Below are 13,238 nucleotides of genomic sequence, written 5' to 3' on the forward strand. Positions count from 1 at the left end.
GTGTGTTGCCGCAGCTCTGGTAGATGGTATGATTACCTCTAAACGTTCGCACCATTGATCCCTTCCAACAAACCTCCTGCAGCGCTACGATGCCGAATCCACGGTCCTTGAGCACATCGGCGAGTATGCGTGTGCTCCCGATGAAGTTGAGAGATTTGCAGTTCCACGAACCGAGTTTCCAATCGCTAGTCCCTTTTCGTCGCAGTGGTCTTCGCCGATGGTTCCGGTCCGTACTCTCTTGTTGATTGTTCGTTGCTTATGATTTTTAAAGGCTGGCTTGCAGGGCCTGACACCAAACCCCCTAAATTTCCGGAGGACCATTCCTCCTTATTTCCGGTGGACCATGGTGCACAGTTTCACTTAGAGTCCCTCGCTGGCACTCGGACGATGATCAGCCGCCCCTAACATGGAGAACAGACGCTGTTGTGAGCCGATCCTGACATGGAGAACAGACGCTCAATAAGATTTGCACCTCCGGAGAGGAGCAAACCCCCCAAAAATACTTTATAATGAATCCGATAAGCAGAGTTGCCTTACACAGTTGACAAAAAATCTGCTGTTTTATTTTTCATAATTTTTGTATTTGGCGTGCTCTATATTGCGTTGGTCTATTGTTGTAAGTGTTTGTAGCACGGTGAATCTTTAACTGATTTATGTAGGTGAAAACTATTCGAAATTTTTCATACTGACAGCAAAATTTGAAATACTGAAAATACCGGTGTTTTTCCGTATCTAATACCGGTATTTTTGCTACTCAAAATTGAACGATGATACCGGTATTACCGGTTTCGGTACTAATATAATCCATCGGTACCCTAATCCATCTATTAGTTGCACTTACTGAATGAATTTTATTTAATTGTTAAAAAAAATTAAAAACAAAAGAGCAGATTTTTGCCAACTGTGTAGGACAACTCTGCCGATAAGTACTTTGATTATATTGGCTTTAATATTTTTTCCTTTCTCATACAACAAAGTTGTAGCAAAACGCTTCCATTTCACTCCAAACATGAACATTTTATAGAAGATTCGATATAAAAATCGACTCTGGTCGTCGAGCTGAGCAAATGTCTGTCTGTCCGTGTGTATCTGCACAAAAGTCACGAAAAACATTAGTCAACTTATATTTAAGTATATTCGAAAGGAAATATTATTTAACTTGATAAAGAATGACTATTACCTTTTAATGTTTTAAAGAAAATAGTGTATAGAACCTTACAAGATTGGTATCTTGGCTGACTGCGAAAAAGACAGTTTCACTGCTAGATGAATTTATTTGGATGTTTCTTTATATTTACTATGGTATAAGAAAATTTTGTCTGAAATTCTGAAAGCTTCGTAGAATAATTGCTTGATGGGGCTTTGGCAGAATCCCTTGAAGGGAAATTTGAAGTAACTTGAAAAATTGACTTGTATGCGAAGGAGCTTTCAAAAATAAGCTAATACGTTTAAGACTCAAATTCCTGTGAATTGTAAGCTCGTGATGTTCTACGAAATGTTAGCACTTTCTAAACTATTTTCGAACGCATGGTGCAATTTATGAAACAGGCTTATTGAACTATAAGTAAATATCTTCGAATAAAGCTCTATGTCCTGTCATCAGGGTTATAAATTCTACTAGTTCTTTTGCCAGGATTTCATTCTGTGAAAATAGACAAATCTAAGAAACAATCGTGAACCGTGTTTCGATGACGCTTGATAAGGTCCATCAATCGCGACGAAGACCTCCGCTGTCCTTAGTGATAGGGAACGGTGCAAAAAGTGAATCCTTGAACTTCGCCTCCGCGAATAAGCCTATTCGAAATGGCAACAGCAAAAATAAACCTCCACGTGTGCTAAAACCGCAACAGCAGCTGCAACCTAGTAGTGCCTCGAACAATTGCAATAATAAACCTAATCAAAACAATAATTACCACCACGGCACCGCAACCATCATCGCGAGTGAAGAGACGAACAACGGGTCCGACGGGATGAAGGCTGTTCCGCAAATTAAAATCGTTATTGATGATGCCGAGCTGGATCGGCGACGTGGAGATAACAATGGCCGAACAACGCCGACCACGGGTGGGTCCGACGAAATGGTATCCTCACCTAGTTTACTCACTCCCAGCAGTCCCCCAGCTTCGTTCTGGGGCTTTGGGTTTGGTAACGGGGACAACGGCGGGAACGACGATAGTGAGGACGAGGCAGAATATGTGGTGGAATATGAACTGGATGAAATAATTGGTGCGGTGAACGATGACGATGGGTATAGTGTGCTGGAAGGGGATCAGCATCAGCAACACAACTATCGTCATCATCTACACGATGATGATGAGCTGGAATATGACGACGAGGACTACGAAGACTACAGAAGGTTTGTTTCGTAAGGCTGCAATTTGATAAGATACTAACGCATCGATAACCGTAGATCAGCGCCTGACTAACTTTTGTTTACTTATTTTCTTAGAAAGTTAGATTATACCCTTAGTTTGATTTAGTTAGATGGATATCAAGCGGTATACTTTTTCACAATTCCCTGACAGTAACTAATTTTCAGTACATTTAGTGTACAACATAAAAACCAACGGCAATCAGATCTGCCTGTTTTGAATTATTGTTTAAGTTAAATACGCTGTATTGTGAAATTTTGGATGTACATAACCAGATGGGTATATTACAAACTGCTTATCATAACCACTTTTAGTTAACGGATTGAGGCTTCTGCTGAAATACCGGAAGCACTTTTGACTTTTAAAATAAGAGTACAACGTGCATTCATGTCAAAATTTTCATATCATCGTTCGGGTAATTTTTCGACACATATAGGCTAATTTTATAGTTGAAGCTGGGCGAATTCTCCGTTTGAAATTATTATCATATGAAACACACAAAGTTGATCGAAAAACGGGTCGACGGCATTGATTTGCAGTAGAATCATCTGAAATTTTATTGGGAAATTTTGCATTCCATGCGTCCACAGAATCTCTTTTAACTCGAAAGGCATTTTAGACCACTGTTTCGGTAGTTTTACGGTTCGTTGTCCTCCTTAAAAAGGCATAACTCCTTAAAGTCCTTAAAAAGTCATAACTTAGACAATGTAGAAACAATTTCTCTCAAAACTACAATATTTTCTCTTTAACTTTCATTTCAGGTATGCCTGCTGGAAAGCTAACTCAGCGTTTGCGTCAAGGTCTGAAACCAAGTAAGCCGATGATTTTCAATGTGTACCAATTTATTTTTCATTTAGTATGCCTTGAGCTCAGTGACTTTTTTCAACATACTTAGATTCCCACTGTTAAAGTTTGTGGCTCTTTGGCGATAGTCTGTTCGCAAGAAAACCGCTCCGACTTAAGCCAACATGACCCGATTACATATAAAAACATGTTTCAGTAACAATTCCAAGTAATTTGATACCCATATTGCCAGGGTTTCTTTTAAATAAAACTGTGACCTTTTTAGGCCCGGCCTGTTCCAGAACCAAGATGACCATTAAGGCAGAGACGCAGAAAAAACATAGCACTAAATCAGAGCTGCCCAACGTACGGCCCGCGGCCCGGATGCGGCCCTTGGCTTCATTTTTGTGGCCCGCGGTGTTTATTAAAAAAATAAATATAATCTATCTGGTTCGAGAAGCTCTTTTTATTATTTATTAATGAAAACTGTACTGATGAAAAAAAAAATCTGGTCAAGCACGGAGTCGAATAATGCAGAACCGACCAGCTGGTAATGAGATTTTGTGAATACGGATGAAACCTTATCAGGACGGAGAGCTTAATAGGGAATGCATATTGGCTGTTGATGTTAACGAATGCTCTAAAAAAAGCCTCCTTCAGTTCTATTAGTTTCTCGTAAAGCACGGTGAAGAGTTGAAGTTCTCACAAAAGATTTAAAAACAAGCCACCTGCTTCTGATTCTACCTGCTCGCAATCGATGAAAATACTTAATGTAAAACACAAGGTACATGCAGCTGGCTTCAGAAGGGGAATTTAATATCATCTTGAAAACACAAAGGAATGAGCAGCTTTGATCCCAATGAAGGAAACGACCTGGGGAAATCTGTTAAGACCTGTATGAAGGAGCTCGAACTCATCTTAGAAATCTTAAGGCCTAACAACTGATGGCAACATCCCGGCAATGACGGGAAAGAACACTGGCGTTGTAAAACTTGGAAATTAGAGCAAATTGTTTATTTGTTTATTTCAGCCACAAAAGTTAATTTGTGATATTTCTCTGCACTTTGCATTTTTCACCAAAAAAGATCTATGTGCAAAAACGATCAATACTCGTTATGAACAGAGCCTAAAATATTCATCTTCATGAAGCAACTTCAGTCCGAATTTTGACAAACATCGCATGACTTTTCAAAACATAGAATGACATAGTCAGACGACTACTCCACCAACTCATTCATTCGACTGTCACTGAGTATGTTTACTATGTGCAGAAAAAACATTATTAGCATTGCTTATGTTGATGTTTACCGTTGAAAGTGCCTCGCGGACGAAAATCGGATTCAGTCCTGTGTGATACTCATTTGAAACGTGTTAAGATTTCAGATAATTCATCAATTTGTAAAATGTGAATAAATATTCAATGACTAATATTCAACTGAATATTGACTGTTCAGAGCCGACCATGAATGTGTCTGGAAGTGGACTTCACCAAAAATTTTCGATTATTTTACACTCTGGTTATGAAATTTCACGAGATTCAACAGCTTCTGCGCATTTGTGCGCCCTCATGCAGCATGGATAGAGAAATTCGAAGAGCGGGAAATGTTTGACAGCTAAGTAACTGATTTGACAGCTAAGTAACAGCTTTTGCGCATTTGAGCACCCTCATGCAGCATGGATAGAGAAACTCGAAGAGCGGGAAATGTTTGACAGCTAAGTAACTGCAAAATAAGTTTGCTTATGGGATTGATTTCAAAATATCCCGCTACTCGCTTGAGAACAGAAAGCGGCTCTATCCGCAGCAACCAGCATATATGTATTTCGACCGCAACTGTGTGGTCGTGTGTCTCGTACTTGACTCGACTTGAAGAAAACAATCGCAACTTACATTATTTATACTCCGCTAGGTACCTAATCTAATCTTATTTGCCTACTTTATTTATTTACCTTTTTGCTTAGGTAGAAACTTGAAGAGCCAAGGGCTGCCGTTTCCCTGATCCTTATTTAACAGCGCTATTTGTACTTGTCGGTAGATTTCCAAACTCTCAGCTACATCCAAGATTTTTCTTATACACAATCTCTGCTTATACACAATCTCTGCTTAGATCTAAATTCGTAATGTAATCCCTTATCGTTTTCTCTTTTCGCCTTACTTACTTCCAAGTAAGTAAGGCGAAAAGAGAAAATATTTCCTGGCCCGCCAGCAAGTGCTCAATCTGAAAATTGGTCCGTGGCTTGAATGAAATTTCCAATAGTCGATATTAATTCTTCTTCTTGGCAGACCTGAACGTTTAAAGGTTTTGCAGTCTGCTACACAGTAGGGACACGGTGGGTATTTCCATCCATTGTCGTAGAGGCTAAAACCAACGAGAGCAACGTTCATTGGCTAGAACTCCACTACAATAGAACGTTTCCCCTGAGCTTACTATTTAGTACGGATGAGTTTGGCAAAAAAGTATCTCTTCGAGACTATGACGAAAATGCCTGCCTTAACCCTATTGAAGAAAAACACATCAAGCGGTGCGATTAGCGATTGAAATCTAGGATATTGAAATGACAACAAAAGCCAAGTAGACGACGGGTTGATGTTATTTGTTTGTTTGTGTATTTACGACACGATACACCCGAGTAATGCATTGGAAGGCGAATTTAGCTATACAATTTTTAATGTTACATCAGTGCTGTCCAATGAGAGCTTGAAGTTGCTCGAAGTTTCTTATTGTACTGCTCATGCCCATTTGTTGACAAAAAAGAACGAGCAGAACCTCTCTTCATCATCTTCATCTTATCTATCGGTACAGATTCCAGCGATACAGTCGGAGCTCTACTGTACGATCAGGTTGGTAGGATAATTTTCCGGTGGTACCAGCCGAAGGCTTCCATCATGGATGGGTCTACGTGGGTCGCTTTGCCCCACAGTACTAGCTGCTGTCGAAACAATTACACTAGTTCGCCAATACCGTCGTCGTGGTGACAATGGGTTAAGGTTAAATGGGGGTGAGAATGGGTTAATGTTTCAAGTACTCAGAATGCTTGTAGAATAGATTGAATGTATCTGAGGGCAAGATAACTAAAATATAAGAGACCTTTTTGAACGATTTTGCTATCCGACCTCCAGACTGCCGGTGAGAACGATGACCCATTCTCACCCCAGACCCATTGTCACCCCCGATAGCGGTACCGACAACAGATCACTGGGGATGCGCTTTTTGTAATGTTGTTTCGGTTACGGTCCTTCTCGAGGTCCCGGCGAGAATGCGGTTGTGGTTTGATGGTGACCTGTAATTTTGGCAAGGCAGTATCTGTGTACAGTGCCCCAGGGCCCCACAGTGCCAGCCGTTGCCGAAACTACTACACCATTGATTCCAGATACACTGGCAACAGCCGACACTGGGGAAAGGTTTTGTGTAGTGCTGTCGACTGGATTGTTCTTGCTCGTGTGTTTACGTTGGGTGGATTCTGCTTGCTGGTGTGGGGCGGTGTCATATCCGTTTTCGTTTTTGTCGCCGTCTAAAGCTGTTTGGATAGGTTGGATTGCTGCAGGAACAGCAATAGTCTCTTCGTCGTTTAGTCGACATTACCCAGGCCAGCTCTTAGACTAGTTGTATTGATGTCGTTGTCCTGTTGTTGCTGCTCATACTTCTGGCAATGGAGAATAATATGTCGCACGTCTACGATGGTTCCACAGCACTCGCAAGTTGGCGGACGATCCCTTTTCAGCAGGAATGTATCGGTCAGTCTCGTGTGGCCTATTCTTAGTCGGGTCAGTGCAAACTTGTCCGCTGGACTGCTCTGATCCGTCCACCTGTGCGTATCATTCTTGATCTATCTCAGTTTCTCGTCTAGAGAATCGTGCCACTGGTGGCTCCACCGCCATCGTATTGCCTATTATATCGCTCTCAAAGCGTCTTTGCCCGGAATGGGCATATCGATTGCAGGCTGTCTCCTAGCCTCGTTTGCTAGTCGGTATTTCAAAAATGCCGGAAAGTCCCGGGATCCAGCAAAATCGGATGAGTTCATTATGCACCAAATTTTCGATTTCCTGTATCCACGGGTGTTTTGATGTCCCGGACTCTAATGACAACAGGCAACTAGCCGAATCCGTAAGAATTATCATCTCACCACTGGTATTCGGGGTCAAAACTGCTATCTTTATTGCATATTCATCCGTAGAGAAGACAGTACACACTTGCGAAAGACTGAACGATCCTGCGAGGCCGGTCGTGTGAAACGCGGCTCCTACCGCATCTTGTCGCTGAAAAATGTAAAAAAAAACAAGCAACAAAAGAGAATAGCGAATACTCTTTGTCCTCATCTACAGAGGATAAAGACAATGTTGCCTTCCATTTTATTTGCAACAAACATGGGAAGGTAATTGTCGTGAACTTTTCAAACTGCGATAACTTGCGCGAAAAATTGGCTGCATCACGACGAGAAACAGCGTCACGGACAGGACGGAATCCTGAGGTACTCTGTTCTCCAAGAGGTACATATGTCTTCTTATGGATACCTGATGGAAGTAGCGTTCAGGGAGGAAACTCTGAATTAAATTCAGCATCCGACCACGTATGCGACAAGACTTTAGAGTTCGCAAGATGCCGTGTCGCAAGGTGGTGTCGTATGCCTTTGATAAATCTAGGGATACTATCAGGCAGTGCTCGTCGGTAGTAGGCAACGATCTTTCAAGCTCGGTAAAGTACGTTTCGGTACCTATCCAGCATGAAAAGCGTGTTGGCGCTAATCGAACCGTCCACTGGATTCGAGTTTGGTTATCAGCTGCCGATTAATAATTCACTCGAGAAGCTGGTGAGCGAGATTGGCCAGTCGTTCAACACCTCGAGAAGCGTCGATTTTACGGATGGCGGAAGAGTGTGCCTTGCCCCACAGTGCTAGCCGTTGCTGAAACTACTACACGGTTACATCCAGATCTTCCAGCAACAGCCGGCACTGGGGGAAAGCTTTGTGTAGTACTTCCAACTGCTCCGCTATTAACGCTTTCTTCGGTTGTAGATGCTGGGTGCTTCATGCTTGCTGGTGTAGGGCAGCGGCCAGGGCATAGAAGGGCTACCTCTCCCCCTGCCGTCAATCCCGGGGTAACGGTGTCGTGAAAGTATTTGTTTGGGTAGGGCGGCGGCCAGGGCAATGAAGGGCTATCCCTTCCCCTTGCCGTCTATCCCTAGTTTCCGGTTTCGCGATATGATCAATGTATCCATCGGGTACGGAGATAAATTCGGGTTGTGGTAAGACGTGCCGGAGGACTCCTTTAATCTGCCGTACTTGCGTCGGAAGAAGTACTACACATTCCCTACTTCCGAACCGATCTAGCTCATTATCCGTGTTCGTGCCTTGGTCATTATTGTATTCCATGCGATGTTGGGGAGTGGAACTATCGAAGAACTTGATTAGGATTTGTCTCCGGTATCTCCGACTAATCGCTAGAGAAGTCCATTGCCGTGAGGTCGTGGATGACGGTTTTTATTGGCAGCGGGCTTGGGTCTGGTGATGTGGCCGGTTTTTGAATAATGTATTTCGGAGCTCTTCCACGCTTTGTCTCCTGAACGGCTGGGGAGTTATTTCTGAATCGAGTGATGGGGCCTGTGGTTGTGTAGTTCTGTTTTACTTGACCGGCTTGTTGCTTCGTTTGTCTGAGAAAGGCATGCATTTGATCTATCCGCTCATCTTTTCGTCTGATTTTGTCTCGCAGTTTGCAAATTTCCTCCTTTTTTCGTGTCATGGCCGCCTCGAGCTCCTTTAGCCTTTTCTCGAAAGTATTCTGTTGCGCTGTTGCCTGCGCATAGGTACCTCCTGTATGCTGTTCGGCTCGTTTTCTAACCTACGGAAAGCTCAAGTTATCACGAACTTTAATTTTTATGATCTCTACTTCTATTTTTTGTAAACCGAGCACTGGCGATTGGTCGGTCGATGGTTCCCTTTAAAATTCCGACAGAATGATGCATCGTTGCACTCTTCCTCCGCGTGGAAATTGCCAGAACAGTTAAAGCAGCGTTGCTGTTCAGGGCATCGGACGTGAGTGTGGCCACAGCTGAAGCATCCATAGCAGAGCATCGGATTCGGGAAGTATGGACGAGTGGCAACACGCAGTAGGCCTACTATACACCGGGTAGGTTATCTTATTGAACATAAGGATCAGAGCTGGCGTATTCATTCTTTCGCCGTTCTCGTTCTTGATAATCCGCTGGACATGGATGAAATTTTCCTTGGTCAGTTCCGCCAGAATATCTTTCTCTTCCATGTGGATCACGTCGTAGCAGGAGATGACGCACCGGCTGACGTTCAAGTTTCGGGTTAAAATTTCAAGTGTTCTCCAGGAATTGTGGATTGTTTAGCAAACCCCAGCAAGGCTTACAAAACTTTTGACTGGTACTCAGAAATTATTCAAAATAAACCATAGGCGGTGAAAGATGTTTCATGAAAATCATTGTTATTTGCGGTATTATTTACGAATATAAAAAACGACTATAATTTCCAAAATATATTGGGATGCCAAAATCGAGTCGAAAACGTGATAAAATCGGAGGAAGACAAAATCGGAGATAGATAAAATCGGGAAGTGACAAAATTGGGTCAATGCTATATCGAGCATTTTTAGTTACACAATGAGCTTGCGAGAAAAATAAGTTTGACTCGGTTTTTTTGCAACCTCTTAAGCATGCAGGCAGTGTATGATTTATCTTTCTATTTGCCCAAATAGGCAATTTTCTGAATGGATTCACCTATTATCGTACATTAGATGAATGGAAAACAATCACACTATTTTAGCATTCATATTACATTCAAAATTTCGTTAGTATAGCGGCGCGATTAACCAAAACTTTTCGAGACAATATTTGGAGCACTCGTTGCAAAATTACCGATTACGATTTTCATTTGAAGCAGCACAACGATTTATAGTGAACTATGCACCAACCATTCGTGGGCTTAAAAAGAAATGCTCTAAATTTGCAAACATTCAATTATTTTTATGTATTTTATTCAATCAAACATTTCTGCACTGTGGTCACTAACAGTCATTATACAACATACCATCCAAAGCATCGTCTCACTAAATCCCAGATAATCATCGCTGACCATACTCTGCCTGTCCAAGGATATCCTTGACTAGAGCCACCGGACAATAGCTCTTTGATTCAACTAAACCCACCGAAAGCAAACTAAATCCAAACCGCTGATCCAACCACGTAGATAGAAATCGATTCACCACAAATTGAGTTTACTTCCGGTACCTGGGTAGCTACGTTTATTCTCGATTAGCAGTGCCGGGGCACTATAGATTCGCATCGTTACCGTGTAGACCTAGGAGAGCCAACCCTAATCGTAACGAGGGAAGCGCCAGCGGAAATTAAAACGTGCTCATTGTGGACACACTACTGCGGTTCCGCTCCTGTTGATATGATGCCGCTGGCACTGGCTCCGACTGGACGGGACTGCTCCACTATAGCAACTTGGACCTGGACAAAGTGACGAGTGCTCATAATCCACGGCATAGGATATTGCTGAACATGCCGCATCGTTATCGTTAAACGACACAGTCCTCTTATTCGAGCGTCACTTGCGAAGGAAATTACCTAATACTAATTAGCGAAAGAATTTAAAGCTCTAGTGACTCGATTAGTTGCAATGCAATTTTAAATAGGTACACTATACTCACATGACCTGTGGAAATCAAGTACGGAATCATCACTGTGAAAATAGCTTATAAGTAACAATGGCAACACAATTACGCAAAGACTTAACTTTTATCTCTGTTCATTAATACTGCTCAATGTGTTTCGTTACGACATTTTAATGGTCGCCACAGAAACTGGCGGGCGCCTATAATAATCATCCATAACCTCCAACGTTTATTACGAGCGGCTGTCGTTTCCATAGAAGAGGCGGGCTTCGATAATGGGATACTCATATATGTATTATGATAGATAAACATGTTACGGAATCCTTCGAGGAACAACATTGATAGATTCATTCGATGAGCCAGGTCCGAAATGGAAGATTTAGCAGGAAGTCAGGAAATTGGATCACGATGGTTATATTGCCGTCAGGAAAGCATTTGTCTGCTAATTGCTTATTGGTATCAAAGGTCAAGTATACGTACACAGCTTCTCGAAATTGCTGAAATAATTCAATTCATATATTAGTGAAAAATGGAGTGAATGACCTTAGGTTTAATGAAAATAATCTAATTTAGTTTTTTATTAACCCAAGAGCATGCAAAGTTTTTGTTCAAGCTTTTCAATAAAAGTTTGAACTTGACTGTACTGCTTTTCCGCCAGTGCACGGTTTGGCCCGCGCAGTCATTTGGCTTCCGCGCCATCGGATGATTCCTCGGGCCGTAGGCCCTAATCGTCAAGGAGGAGTTCCTCACTCGGCCGTCCAAGGTGACTAGGCCACGGCCGGCCGATCGCGCCTACGAGGGAAGACGTCTACCCATCATCGTCCAGCAACACCCGCTGGTCCTGGTCTGGCCTAGCCGCCTAGGTACTGATTGTTGACGATTCAAGGAAATGTAGTTTCAATTTTCACATCAAAATTATTACCATGGAAATGTTACACCAGTTTTAAGAAGTTGCAAATGAGAATAAACTTGACATTACCATTGTAAATAAATCATATGACAAGCATTAAATAAATGTCTTCAATAATTGCTTTTGCCCAGGCTCTTTTGCATAGGTATATGTACATAACCCAACAGGAACTAATGCACCTGCTGGTGAATACCATTCAATGTATTCAGTCAACAAATAATTTATGATGCCCATGATTTATCCCTTGTATTTTTCGGCAATTCACCCTCTGATAGGGCGTTTTTATGAGCACTGCTCAGTCACTTGATAGCGTCGATTATAAAGGTAGAAAGGGTTTAACTGCCGGCTATTCAAACCCGGGAATCATCTTCGCATTGACTGAAGGACCCTTCCTGAGGTAAGCTCGTTCACGTACCCAGTGCGATAAAGCCATAAAGAAGACATTCCACTCATATTTTTTATGTTGTTTCTTCTGTTAGTGGCATCTCAAGGCAAGGCCTCCCATCTACAAATCATGGGAAAAATATCCCCTGCAGTAATAACTTATCGTCAATAGTGGAAATTCTTGGTCCCAAAAGGTTGTAGTCAATAAATTTGAGATCAAGTGTATTATTCAGAAGTTATATGTTGTAATGTGCATTTATTTGTTTTTTATTGATCCTAAAAATCTATAAACAGAGTTATACACACAGCAAAACGTACTTCATGTCGGTTTTTGAAAATACAAACAAGAACACCTAATGAAAATAAAAATTATATAAGGATTATGTACTTCACTTGAGCGCCTACGGCTCGTATGGTTCTTCATCACTAATGCATTTCCATAGAGCAGGAGAAATTGGTTCAATAGTACCTAATTCTGTTATTGATACCATACTCTGTAATGAACTAGCCCTGCATAAGAGGTAAAATTCCAAAGGAATAATACCAAAAATGTATATGCACAATACTTGAGCCATAACATTATTATTATTTATTCAGACTAAGGCCGAAGTGGCCTGTGCGGTATATAAGAGTCTTCTCCGTTCAGCTCGGTCCATGGCTACACGTCGCCAACCACGCAGTCTACGGAGGGTCCGCAAGTCATCTTCCACCTGATCGATCCACCTTGCCCGCTGCGCACCTCGCCCTCTTGTGCCCGTCGGATCGTTGTCGAGAACCATTTTCACCGGGTTACTGTCCGACATTCAGGCTACGTGCCCGGCCCACCGCAGTCGTTCGATTTTCGCGGCGTGAATGATGGATGATTCTCCCAGCAGCTCATGCAACTCGTGGTTCATTCGCCTCCTTCACGTACCGTCTGCCATCTGCACCTCACCATAGATGGTACGCAGTGCTTTCCTTTCAAAAACTCCAAGTGCGCGTTGGTCCTCCATGAGCATCGTCCAGGTCTCGTGTCCGTAGAGGACTACCGGTCTAATGAGCGTTTTGTAGATTGTCAGTTTGATACGGCGGCGAACTCTATTCGATCGGAGGAGCGTCTTGCGGAGTCCAAAGTACGTACGATGTCCAGTCACTATGCGTCTCCGAATATCTCTGC

General features: G+C 42.4%; 1 protein-coding gene across 2 annotated transcripts in view; it reads left to right on the forward strand.

Annotated features, from left to right (window-relative positions):
• Positions 1 to 13,238, forward strand: part of LOC134210927 (potassium voltage-gated channel subfamily KQT member 2-like) — a 685,380-nt gene that overhangs the window by 317,782 nt on the left and 354,360 nt on the right. Inside the window, exon 1 of one of the 2 annotated variants that reach the window (XM_062687366.1) lies at positions 2,140 to 2,356. The exons of the other annotated variant lie outside the window; for it this stretch is intronic. The gene's annotated coding sequence lies outside the window, so the exon portion shown is untranslated. Of the gene's footprint in view, positions 1 to 2,139; positions 2,357 to 13,238 lie in introns of those variants that run through there. 2 annotated transcript variants of the gene reach the window in all.

The sequence above is a fragment of the Armigeres subalbatus genome, chromosome 2 (genome assembly GCF_024139115.2).
Source record: "Armigeres subalbatus isolate Guangzhou_Male chromosome 2, GZ_Asu_2, whole genome shotgun sequence".
Lineage (NCBI taxonomy): Eukaryota > Metazoa > Arthropoda > Insecta > Diptera > Culicidae > Armigeres > Armigeres subalbatus.